Source organism: Schistocerca cancellata, chromosome 9, assembly GCF_023864275.1.
Source record: "Schistocerca cancellata isolate TAMUIC-IGC-003103 chromosome 9, iqSchCanc2.1, whole genome shotgun sequence".
NCBI lineage: Eukaryota > Metazoa > Arthropoda > Insecta > Orthoptera > Acrididae > Schistocerca > Schistocerca cancellata.
In genome coordinates, this window is record NC_064634.1 from 41,808,077 (window position 1) to 41,820,884 (window position 12,808).

Below are 12,808 nucleotides of genomic sequence, written 5' to 3' on the forward strand. Positions count from 1 at the left end.
AGCACTGATGTTAAATGTAACACATTTAGTGACAAAAATATGCATTTCCTTGGAGTCACAAGACAGATTTAAAACGCCTTCATTGATTTCCGAAATAATCTCAGTAAAAAGCAGGCCTATTGAAAGAAGTGTATAAGGCTGGGAAGAGTTGGGAAAACTAACACTATAGGCCAATAAAATGTCGGTTCTACTATGTTCGTTATTGTCTGTTATCACTCACTGTGTTATGTCTATTATTTTACAAGTATTGTGTGATTTTTCTATCAAGGAATACATGAGTATGTAGTGTACAAACTGTCAGCCACTGCCACCATTTTCTTCTTCTTATAATAAACACTTTCCAATATATAACAATATTTGAGAAGGAAAGTTGCTAATCACTATACAGCGGAGATGCCGAGTCGTGACAGACACAACAAAAAGATTCACACAATTACAGTTTTCGGCCAATAAGGCCTTTATCAACAATAGACACGCACACACACACTTGCGAATTGCGTGCGTGTGTGTACGGTTGACAAAGGCCTTAATGGCCAAAAGCTATAACTGTGTTAATCTTTTTGTTGTGCCTATAGTGACTCAGCATCTCCATAGCAACTTTCCTTCTCTAATATTGTTACATTCCATCCTCGATTTTCCATTGATTGATTCAAATATATAAACTACTTTGAAAGTGTGAAAATGTACGAGAGTACATAAAATGTCTACAAAAGACCACAATGTACACAGTACTTGTGGTGAGACGATCGGGATTCCTGAAACCCATCACCCGTGGCCTCTAGCCTGCCGAGCAGCACCACAATGGAAAAACTATGAAAATCCGCAGCATTACGCCTCACACAAACAGACCCAGCCTGCAGGCAGATCAGTGAGGCTAGATCCGATGGGCAGGTCCTGCACATTAGTGGGAAATGATGTGGTTCAAATCAGCAGGCCTGATCCATTACAGATACCCACAAAAACTGCATGTGGTTTCGGACCATCTTTAAGTCCACTTGCGTGGATTTGGAATGAAGATGGCGGACAGTGCAGTGCAACATATTGAGAATGCTCTTTTGAAGATCGGAAAAGTGGCACAAGGAGGAGCATATATGAAGAAGGAAATGAAGAACAAATTGCTAGAGGCAGTGAGTGAAATAAGAAAATGCTCAGAATCTTTGAAAAACGAAACAAAAGCAAAGAAGGAGGAGAATAGGAATCCTATGAGAGAGGTTAGGAACATCCAACAAAAGGAGACGAGCGAGGGAGAAGACAGCTGCACTGCCGAACATCTAGCGACATCTATCGGAGAAACACAGGAAACAGCACATAGTGGACTGCAGAGCACTTAGTGACATCTATTGGCGAAACGCAGGAAACAGCACACAGTGGACAGAGGCAGACGGAAGAGACACCTACAAGATCTGAGAAGAACTTCAACGGAGACATTGGAGTGTTTAGCTCTCTGGGGGAAGGAAAAAAAAAAAAAAGGGAGAACTGAGGCATAAAGTGGAGGAGATAACTGATTTCCTAAAAAACCAACTATGGATATTAATACAGGAGCAAATAAAACTCTAGAAAAGGAAAGTCACCTAGACCCAGAGAAAACCAAAACTGATTGAAACAACATACAAACCAAATACAACAAGAAAGTTAAACCAGGGGGAACAACAATATACAGAAATCCTTTGCTCCAGCAACAAAATCAGCTACAAGTCCAAATCAATGCACATGTTGTTGTTGTTGTGGTCTTCAGTCCTGAGACTGGTTTGATGCAGCTCTCCATGCTACTCTATCCTGTGCAAGCTTCTTCATCTCCCAGTATCTACTGCAACCTACATCCTTCTGAATCTGCTTAGTGTATTCATCTCTTGGTCTCCCTCTACGCTTTTTACCCTCCACACTGCCCTCCAATGCTAAATTTGTGATCCCTTGATGCCTCAAAACATGTCCTACCAACCGATCCCTTCTTCTAGTCAAGTTGTGCCACAAACTTCTCTTCTCTCCAATCCTATTCAATACCACCTCATTAGTTACGTGATCTACCCACCTTATCTCCAGCAGCAACATAATAAAACCTGAAATCAGGTTAATGAACTAGAGGAACCAACTTTGAGTGCTGCGGTAGGAAGGATCCGACAGAAGATACCAGAGTAAAAATGAAACCATAATGGGTACAAAAAAAGACAAAGAAATGCAAGTAGCAGAAACAACAGCGTGGCTATATATCGTTAACTTAAAGAGAACCTCCACAACTGATACAGTAGTGAAATACCTTAACAAGAACGGAATACTGGGACAACTAGAATGTGAAGAACTGCACACACTGGGCGACAACAAAGCTTTCAAAGTAGGCATTCCTTTTGAAAAGCTACAAATCACACAAGAACCAGAATTCTGGCCAGAAAACATAAAAGTACCTTGATTTCGTTTCCCAAGACGATCAATGGAAGAGGGAGCAGAGATCAGCTAAACTAAGAAGAAAACCAGATGAGCAAGAAATAAAAGCAGTCTTGTGGAATACGGAGGGAATAAAAAGTGCTCTTAATCTAACACCAACAGACTTTCTGTAAAACTCTGATCTTGCAATTCTAACAGAAACCTTCCTGATAGACAACTGGCAACAAAGATTTCTACAATTATCATCTAATGGCAAAGAAGGGAGAAAGAGGATGACCCATGGGAGGAATATCAATCTACTGAAACCCTGTTTGACGCCCACCAAAAAAGTCATAAACCAAGAAAATGTATGCTACGAGGAGCAGCAAACATAAATATAATTGCAAACTATTTTAAACCACACACAAATGCTGTAGAAATAATTGACGAAATAGTCACACTTATCAAACAATGTGACAGCAAACCCACCATTATTGTAGGCGATCTAAACTGCAGAATAGACACGGAGAACTGTAAAACAAACCTAGTCACTGAAACCCTAGAAGAAGATGGTTTCACCCTACTGAACGATAGACAGATACCTACATACATATGCCACAATGGGAAAAGCACCATTGATATTGCATTAACAAGAGGAGAAATAAAAGGAAGTATTCAACCAATATGGCATGACTCCGTTACTCCTATACAAAAGCACATCCCCATGAAGATGAAAATAAATAACATCACGTCACCGCCAGCAAGAAAGACCCACCAAATCACACAAAGAAAAATAGACATACAAAAATTAACAAACCAGCAAGAACAAATAACACAAATAGAAACTTTAATAGAGGAAGGAGACCTTGAAAAAGCAACAGACCAAATAGAAGACCTCCTAAAAAATTTGATACAAACAAACCCAAAAACAAGGACAGCAAAAAGATGGTTCGATGCTGAATGCTACAGCAAAAGGAACACTGTTCTAAGAATGCTCCACAGACTAAGAAACCAGCATGACGAGGAAACATACAAACTGTACGCAGAAGAGAGGAGAATAAAAACTAATAGAAGAGAAGGAAAAAAAAAATACATAGAAAGAGAGGCAAAAAGAGAAGTGGATGAAGCAGAGAAAGATCCATACATAGCAGCAAGACCAAGAAAAATGGCTCATACACCAAATATAGACTTGAAGGAATGGGCAGACCACTTCAGTAAGATACTGAAAAAACGAAGAATCGAAACACCCCCAAAGAAAGAGAAACAACATCAAACTAAGGAAAAAGACATTATATGGGAATCTCTAAATGAAGAAGATGTGAAAGAAGAAATAAGAGCACTGAAGAACAAGAAAGCAACAGGACCCGATACAATATATAATGAACATATAAAAGATGCAAAAGAGGCCCTCCAACACATATGGACCAAACTATTTAACAAACGCCTGGAACTTGGAAGAATTCCAACACAATGGAGACACTGGACAATAAAAGTTCTCTACAAAGGTAGAGGAGACCCAATGGACCCAAACAAGTACAGAGGCATAGCCCTGGAAAATACTCAATTCAAGATGTTTTCAAAAATAATAACGCAAAAAATCAAAGCCTCTGTGGACAATCATCTCCCAGAACGACAAATGGGTTTCAGATCTGGAAGATCAACACTTATGGCAGTCAGGCTTCTTCTAAACAACATCGATGATGCGCTACAAAAGAAAAAAAATGTTCTACACAGTGTTCATAGACTTTACCAAAGCCTTTGACCTACTGGAAAGAGATCTCATAGTCCGAAACCTGGAAAACACAGTGGGAGAAGATAGCATACGGGCAAGAATAATCAAGTCAATCCTCCAACTTAATCACAATATCAGACAACCTCTCTTTTTCGAACCTCATTCTGCAATCGAACGGAGTCTTACATGGTGGCCCAATGAGCTTTACATTCTTGCCACTGAAGTACTCCGAATTGGAGAAAATGAAGAAGATGTATACATATATGCATACGCTGACGACATAGCCGTAAGTTCAACAGATATACAGAAGCTGCAGAAAATCATTGAGAAAATAGACAAATGGTGCAGTGAACACAAACTACACATAAACATAACAAAGGCAGAAATGCTGATTTTCAGAAAAGGAAGCAAAACACCCAAGAATGCGGAAATCAACATCAGAGGACAAAAAATAAAAATCTCAGACTTTAAATACCTAGGGGTGACATTTCAACCAACAGCCAAATGCTTCACAAAACATACAACAGAACACGCAGCCCAAGCAATAATAGCAATACAGGACATCAAAAACATCCACCTACTCAGTCTAGAAACAGCCATGAAATTATTCAATGCAAAAATCTTGCCAATCCTGGCCTTTGGGATGGAGGTTATATGGGACCACCTGACAGAAAAAAATCTAGAAACACTAGAAAAGGTAAAATCGACTTCTCTAAAAAGAGCACTAGGTCTCTCAAAGACAACAAGATCTAGATTAGTGTACCTGCTAGGGAGAGAGACATTCCTAGTTGAAGACATCAAACTATGATATATGATGCCACACACCAGGGCTTCCAGAAAGCAACTGAAGATCATGGAGGACAAACGAGAAAAAGTATGGCCGGAGTTCTATGGCACTGAAGCAAAGACGAACCATTCATGGACAGCACCAAACTTCGAGCTGCGGCATGTCTTAACTAAACTTTCTATTCACGGTTTTCATCATCTAATTTGCAAAAACAAAACTTATCACAACCCAACCACAACATATGTATGTGAACTGTGTAACGAAGCCTGTGAACAATATCACATAGAACTATGCAGTAAAAGAGTGAAATCGATAAATGAATATGCAAAAATGTAAAATGTAAAGGTAAATGTAAAATCTTAAACAAAGCAACTGTATATGGCTATTTGGCTGCAATTTTATTAAACAAAATAAGTCCACTTGTGTGGCCAGCTATTCATGTCACAGGCACCACGTTCATGAAACGACATTGTGACGATCAGTCGAAGCAACAGATAACTTGCGCGAATACTCTGGGAATCAATACTAATGAGGATAGATAGCAACTTACCATAAAGATGATCACTGAGCCGCAGATAGTCACGTAGAAAAGACAGTCACACTCTCACAATTAAATTTTTGGCCTTAGCCTTTGTCAGAAAATGAGAGCACATACACATTCACACAATCATTCTCAGACAGCTTTTGCACATGTGTCTGCCATCTCCAGCCACTGCATCAACAGTCTCCGAGAATCAGATCCAAACAAACCGCTCAGCATGCCTGCTTACCTCTCATCGGCAGCTGCTAGGTTAGTGGCAAGATGTGATGGTAGGACTGACTGCAAGCTGAAGGGAGTGGTAGAAAGGGGAGAAGCAGTAAGAATGAGGGAGTAGGGAAGTTTTTTTTTTTTTTTTTTTTTTTTTTTTTTTTTTTTTTTTGGGGCGCAAAACTTCTATGGTCATTAGCGCCCAGCCCGTGACTTAAGACAGTAAAAAACCGAAATTGAAAACCAGCAGCAATGGGAACAAACTCATAAAATTGGAGAAACTAAAAGTAGAAAGAATGCTTAAAAATCCACTACAGACAGGGGGTGAGTGTCCCCAAAAAAAAAAAAACTTCAAATGACTGACGCCATTTCACTGTCACTAATAAACTGCAGAACGCGGTCGGCTGAGCGCGTGTCATCTGCTAAAATCGACGATAGATCAGGCGATAGCTGTAGACGGGAGCGTAACGGATTAAAATAGGGGCATTCAATTAAAAGGTGTCTGACCGTCCACGGCTGAGAGCAGTGGGGACAGAGTGGAGGAGGATCACCGCTTAAAAGATGTCTATGGCTAAAAAGACAGTGCCCTATCCGGAGTCTAGCTAAAATTACCTCCTCCCGACGACGCGTTCGGGAGGAAGAGGTCCAAGCGCAAGGAAGGGCTTTCACTTCCCGCAATTTATTACGGGGAAGTGTTGACCAATGCGCATGCCATAAATGAGCAACTTGGCGACATAAACCGCTCCGTAGATCGGTGAAGGGAAGCGACTGAATAGCTGGCCGAGGAAGAGAGACTGCAGCCTTGGCCGCCATATCGGCCGCCTCATTGCCACAGATACCAGCGTGTCCCGGGAGCCAGAGGAACGCCACCGAGACGCCCCCCAGGTGGAGCAAGCGCAAACAGTCCTGAATCCGGTGGACCAGAGGGTGCACAGGGTAAAGAGCTTGGAGACTGAGGAGAGAGCTGAGAGAATCGGAGCAGATAACGTACTGTATCCGCTGATGGCGGCGGATGTAGTGGACAGCCTGGAGAACAGCGTAAAGCTCCGCAGTATAAACCGAACACTGGTCGGGAAGTCGAAAGCGATTTGGGGTGTCGCCAACAATATAGGCACTCCCTACACCTAAGGATGTTTTCGAGCCGTCGGTGTAAATAAATGTGGCGTCCGTCATTTGGGCACATAGAGCAGCAAATGCCCGACGATAAACAAGTGTAGGGGTACCATCCTTGGGAAATTGACAAAGGTCATGGAGCAGGCAGATCCGGGGACGGAGCCAAGGCGGTGCTGTACCCCAAGTTGTCAAGAAGGTTTTCGGAAAGCGGCAGGAAAGAGAATGGAGCAATTGACGGAAGCGGACTCCCGGGGGTAGTAGGGAGGAGGAGCGGCCTGCATACCCTACATCAAAGGAGGCGTCGAAAAAAAGGTCATGGGCTGGATTAGCAGGCATGGAAGACAGATGGCTAGCATAACGACTCAGGAGGACTGCTCGCCGATTGGACAGCGGAGGTTCAGCAGTCTCAGCATAAAGGCTTTCCACAGGGCTAGTGTAAAAAGCTCCAGACACTAAACGTAATCCACGGTGGTGGATAGAGTCGAGACGCCGAAGAATAGACGGCCGAGCAGAGGAGTAGACTATGCTTCCGTAATCCAATTTTGAGCGCACTAAGGCGCGATAGAGGCGGAGAAGGACCACTCGGTCCGCTCCCCAGGAGGTACCATTCAGGACACGGAGGGTGTTAAGCGATCGCAGACAGCGAGCCGAAAGATAGGAAACGTGGGAGGACCAGCACAGTTTTCTGTCAAACATAAGACCCAAGAATTTAGCGACGTCTGAAAACGGAAGGTTGACAGGACCTAGATGTAAGGAGGGCGAAAGAAACTCCTTCCGTCGCCAAAAATTGACACAAACGATCTTACTGGGTGAGAAACGGAAGCCGGTTTCGATGCTCCACGAGTGGAGGCGATCAAGACATCCTTGAAGACGTCGTTCAAGAAGGCTGGTCCGTTGAGAGCTGTAGTAGATCGCAAAATAGTCCACAAAGAGGGAGCCCGAGACATCAGGAAGGAGACAATCCATAATTGGATTTATGGCGATGGCAAACAGTACAACACTCAGCACGGATCCCTGGGGTACCCCGTTTTCTTGGGAGAAAGTACGGGAGAGAGTAGTGTTCACCCGCACCCTAAAAGTGCGCTCTGCCATAAATTCGTGAAGAAAAAGGGGCAGCCGGCCTCGAAAGCCCCAAGAGAACAGTGTGCGAAGGATGCCTGTCCTCCAACAGGTATCGTATGCTCTCTCCAGATCAAAAAATATTGCTACCGTTTGGCGTTTCCGGAGAAAATTGTTCATGATATAAGTGGAGAGAGCAACAAGATGGTCAACTGCAGAACGATGCTTCCGAAATCCGCATTGGGCTGGTGTTAAAAGACTGCGGGATTCCAGCCACCAAGCTAAACGGTAATTCACCATACGCTCCAAAACCTTACAGACACTACTCGTGAGAGAAATGGGGCGATAGCTAGAGGGGAGATGTTTGTCCTTTCCAGGTTTCGGAACGGGAACGACAATAGCTTCCCGCCACCGTTTAGGAAAGGTACTGTCGGTCCAAATTCGATTATAAAGGCGAAGGAGGTAACGCAGACTATGGGTTGGTAAATGCAGCAACATTTGGACATGGATACCATCCGGTCCTGGGGCGGAGGAGCGAGAAGATGAGAGGGCATGTTGGAGTTCCCGCATGGAGAAAACAGTATTGTAGCTTTCGTGATTTTGGGAGGAGAAAGCAAGAGGTCGCACTTCCGCTGCACGTTTCTTCGGGAGAAACGCTGGCGGGTAATTTGAAGAGCTCGAAATCTCAGCAAAGTGCTGACCCAACGAGTCAGAAATTGCGACGGGGTCCACTAAGGTATCATGCGCGACAGTGAGCCCAGAAACCGGGGAGAAACTAGGCGCGCCTGAGAACCGTCGAAGCCGACTCCAAACTTCCGAGGAGGGAGTGAAGGTGTTAAATGAGCTAATAAAGAATTTCCAGCTTGCCTTCTTGCTATCGCGGATGACGCGACGGCATCGCGCACGGAGCTGCTTATAGCGGATACAGTTGGCCAAAGTAGGATGGTGACGGAAAATGCGAAGAGCACGTCGCCGCTCACGTATTGCGTCACGGCATGCCTCGTTCCACCAAGGAACTGGGGGGCGCCGGGGCAATTCGGAGGTGCGTGGTATTGAACGTTCCGCAGCTGTAAGGATAACGTCGGTAATGTGTGTGACCTCATCGTCGACGCTGGGAAAGCGACGGTCATCGAATGTCGCGAGAGACGAAAAAAGTGTCCAATCGGCTTGGGCAAACTTCCAGCGTCGCGGGCGCATATATGGCAGTTGAGGCTGCAGTCTGAGGACACATGGAAAGTGGTCACTCGAGTGTGTATCATCAAGGGCGAACCATTCGAAGCGCCGAGCTAGCGGAACAGTACCGACCGCAAGGTCCAAATGAGATAAGGTTGTCGTGGAGGCAGACAAAAATGTGGGGACCCCAGTGTTGAGGCAAACTAGATCCGCTTGGTGGAAGACGTCTAGCAATACGGAGCCACGTGGACAAGGGTGTGGAGATCCCCAAAGCGGGTGGTGGGCATTGAAGTCCCCAACCAGCAAATAGGGGGGTGGAAGCTGACCAAGAAGATGAAGTAGATCAGCTCGTGCCATTGGTGTGGACGATGGAATGTATACAGTACAAAGAGAGAACGTGTATCCGGAAAGTGAAAGACGGACGGCGACAGCTTGGAAGGAAGTGTTTAAGGGGATTGGGTGATAATGGAGAGTATCACGGAGAAGAATCATGAGTCCTCCATGGGCTGGAGAGCCTTCAACAGAGGGGAGATCATATCGGACAGACTGAAAATGAGGGAGAACAAAGCGGTCATAGGGACGCAGCTTTGTTTCCTGAAGACAGAAGATGACCGGCGAGTAGGAGCGTAAGAGGACCGACAATTCATCCCGATTGGCTCGAATGCCGCGGATATTCCAGTGGATAATGGACATGGGGTGAAAAGAGAATGGAGGAATGTGACCAAAGTTGCTGTCAACTCAAAGACTGCTCGGAGCTAGCAACCGACAGCATGGAATGGCATTCAGCCGAAGGCAGAAGATCCTGATCCATAGGTTGGTCAGGAGCAGCCCCTGCCACCAGCGATCGGCCGGTTGACCGGCCACCAGCAGTGCGCCTCGGCGACACAGAAGATGGCCGAGGGCGATTTCCGCCAGGTGGTGCTGTAGAGGGGGCACGCCTTGGCGGAGAAGGAGAGGAACTGGGTTTCTTTGTAGCCTTCTTGGAAGAATGTTGTTTAGATGAAGGAGGAACCGATGGTTGTGAAGCTGCGGTACGTAAAAACTCTTCACGAGTATGCTCTTTTTTCGAAGACTTGGCGTCCGACTTTTGGGCTCGAGATGTAGCAGAACCCGACGAAGGGTGAGCCATAGAGTGGGCAGGCGAAAGTGGTGAGGTTGAACGAGCGATCTTTGCGCTGGCCGATCTGACGACCGTGGTACTAAAGGTGAGGTCGCAAGTCTGCGTGGCCGCCTCCTTTGTTGGCCGAGGAGAAGCAAGGACAGTGCTGTATTTTCCTGTCTGAGGCACGGTGGGCTTGCGACTGGCGAATAATTTTCGAGCAGCAAAGGTCGACACCTTTTCCTTCACCCTTATTTCCTGGATGAGCTTCTCATCCTTAAAAACGGGGCAATCTCGAGAGGAAGCAGCGTGGTCACCCATACAGTTGATGCAGCGAGGGGATGGAGGTGGACAAGCACCCTCATGGGCATCCTTGCCACACGTAACACATTTGGCTGGATTGGAACAGGACTGGCTGGTGTGATTGAACCGCTGACATCGATAGCAACGCGTAGGGTCTGGGACGTAAGGGCGAACGGAAATTATCTCATAGCCTGCTTTGATTTTCGATGGGAGTTGAACTGTGTCAAATGTCAAGAAGACAGTGCGGGTTGGAATGATGTTCGTGTCAACCCGTTTCATTACTCTATGAACTGCCGTTACGCCCTGGTCAGACAGATAGTGCTGAATTTCTTCGTCAGACAATCCATCGAGGGAGCGTGTATAAACGACTCCACGCGAGGAATTCGAGGTACGGTGCAGTTCCACCCGGACAGGGAAGGTGTGGAGCAGAGAAGTACGCAGCAATTTTTGTGCCTGGAGGGCACCGTGTGTTTCTAACAACAGGGTGCCATTCCGTAATCGGGAACAAGACTTTACAGGACCTGCTATTGCGTCGACTCCTTTCTGAATAATGAAAGGGTTGACCGTGGAGAAGTCGTGACCTTCATCAGACCGAGAAACAACAAGGAACTGTGGCAACGATGGAAGAATCGTCTGTGGCTGAGACTCAGTATACTTACGTTTGTGAGCAGACTTAGTGGAAGGTGAGGAAACCATTGCGGAAGAATCCCCCATGATTACCGGCGTCTCCGATGGCGCGCTCCTCCCTTGTGGGGGCCCTCTCTGAGGGCACTCCCGCCTTAGGTGATTGTTCACACCTCAGGTCACACCTCCCGACAAACGGACGGAGGGACCAATCGGCATTTTCGGAAGGTATCAGCTCGGGTAATCACCCCTCCCTGGGCCTGGCCGTTACCAGGGGGTACGTACGTGTCCTACCTGTCTACCCGGGGCGGGGAATTACGCGTTACCCCGTCACCGGCTACGCACGAAGGGCGTGGGTCGGCCTTCAGACACGCACAGGGAGGAAGAAAGAGAAAGAGAAAGGAAGGAAGAGAGGTCTCAAATGCCGCAGCGGAGAAAAGAGAAAGAGAAGAGGTAAGGAAAAGAGAAGGACAAAGGAAGGAAGAAGACAGAGAAGGACAAAGGAAGGAAGAAGACAGAGAAGGACAAAGGAAGGAAGAAGACATAAAAGCAAGGAAGGCAAGGAATGCAGTACATTTACGAGCGTCCGTCTCCGGACGTAGGCACAAACCATACTCCCAGATGGGGAGAAAGAGAAGGAAAGAGCCAGAGGTGAGGGGAGGAGGGGCGAAGATAGGGATGGGGAAGGATGCGGAATGGGAAGGTATGCAGCCCGGAAAGGAAGGAAGGCCACATTAGCTCGGGGTCCCGTGCTCGCTACGCACGTATCCACAAAAGAGTTGTGGACCCCCTGGGGGGGAGTAGGGAAGTGGCGCATATACTCAGCTGCATCCAGCCAGTGACAGTACTTAAGATCTCAGTAAAGAAACAATTTCATCTCAGACAAAAATGAGATTTTCCAGAGTTTTTTTTTCCAAATTCTCCTGATATTTCCCTGATAAGTTTGAAACTCCCTGATTTCCAGAACTTGTGGCAACCCTTTGTATAGTCCAGGGATTGCTGACTAAGAGGCATTTTTAACTACAAAAGAATGCACAACTCTAAATGATTTTCTTCAAATTGGTGGGAACATAGTTTGAGAATGGTATCTATGATTTTGATCAGAATTTGATGCTGTATGTAACATTTTGTAATACCTTCGAAAGCCCATTTCTGGTGACCACTTTTGTCTCAATTTTGTGGGTGAAGATGATAACATATGGTTCAATATGTCAACATTTTGTTAGAACTTAATATTGTTCACTATCCTATGGATGATGATAAATATATTGAAAAAGACTTATAGAAAATTATTTTGTTACAAACCCAGAAGAAGAGCTTCGGGAATTCCCACTGATGATGAATGTTCTGCTTGCAAGGTGTCCTTCCACCTAACACAGCAGTTACAGAGTGTGTTCAATGTGAACACAACAATGACTTCTTAAAAACAAAAGCATAAGGAATAAAACTATATCATTAGCCATAGCATTACTTTTTATTTTACTTGAAATAAGAATAATGAAAATTACATATTTTTCATGCATTCAAAGACAGCTACTCCCTTAAATGAATATTACGAACAGGATATTCATAGCAATTTATATATACGAACAGGATATTCATAGCAATTTATATATAAGTCATTACTCCAACATTCAATTCAATTGTATGAATTACAAAGAGGCAAGAATAAGCTGAATAATTTGTTTCTCCACAGCCTGTTTTCTGCGGAGGCTTGCATTAGGCAGCAGCAAAGATTTTTCATACAAATTCATACTTTTTTATAGCCAAAGCTTGCTTTGTACTTTATGATATAGAGCGGAACATTGATGT

At 45.1% G+C, this 12,808-nt stretch overlaps 1 protein-coding gene across 16 annotated transcripts in view; it reads right to left on the reverse strand.

The window, feature by feature from the left end:
* The window catches only part of LOC126100846 (2-oxoglutarate dehydrogenase complex component E1-like), a 199,304-nt gene that overhangs the window by 107,984 nt on the left and 78,512 nt on the right, over positions 1-12,808 (reverse strand). The gene's annotated exons all lie outside the window — the stretch shown is intronic.